Genomic DNA, 661 nt, shown 5'->3' with positions numbered 1-661 from the left:
AAATAAAGAACACCTTACCTCTGCGACTGGTTTAGCGAGTAACTTTCTAACTCAGTCATAAGTTAAGATATTATAAAGTTCTGCAATTATTCCACAGTTTGAGCGAAGCCCATGGGGAGGTATTTTCGAGCGTCCTTTTTCTCCGCACTTCTAGATTTGTAAGAATTAATCGTCGCTTATTTGTATTCGTTTTCTACGTTCGCTTTTCACTTGCGGTTCCATACTGATATATACCGTCATATGTTATATGGACTTTGCCGTACAGCTACCGTGCTTGATTTTCACTTTTCTTGCAACTCTGAAGAATTTGCTAAGATTAATACGTCCATTTTGATATTCATATTAGCAACTCTTGTCATTTTGTTTAAGAATGAATATAAAATGTTACTTTTAATTTGCAATTCAAGTTACCATTTTGCTTTAAATTATAAAAGAAGATGAAAACACTGACTCTTTCCTATGTAATCAAAGTACAAACTTCTCATTAGTGCCATCATGGAAATCACCACTACTATTTTAAAAAAATCTTAATCTTTGCATGAATGTACTTTGCATTTTGACTTTGATTATTTCCAGTTCATCGCCATCGACAGAGTAGATATTGCAGGGTTGCAATTGCGAAATAGATGGAATTGGACTAAGCCTTTATCGCTTCCGTATG

The sequence above is a fragment of the Penaeus monodon genome, chromosome 29, assembly GCF_015228065.2.
Source record: "Penaeus monodon isolate SGIC_2016 chromosome 29, NSTDA_Pmon_1, whole genome shotgun sequence".
NCBI lineage: Eukaryota > Metazoa > Arthropoda > Malacostraca > Decapoda > Penaeidae > Penaeus > Penaeus monodon.
Note: the sequence above shows the minus strand (reverse complement) of the source record.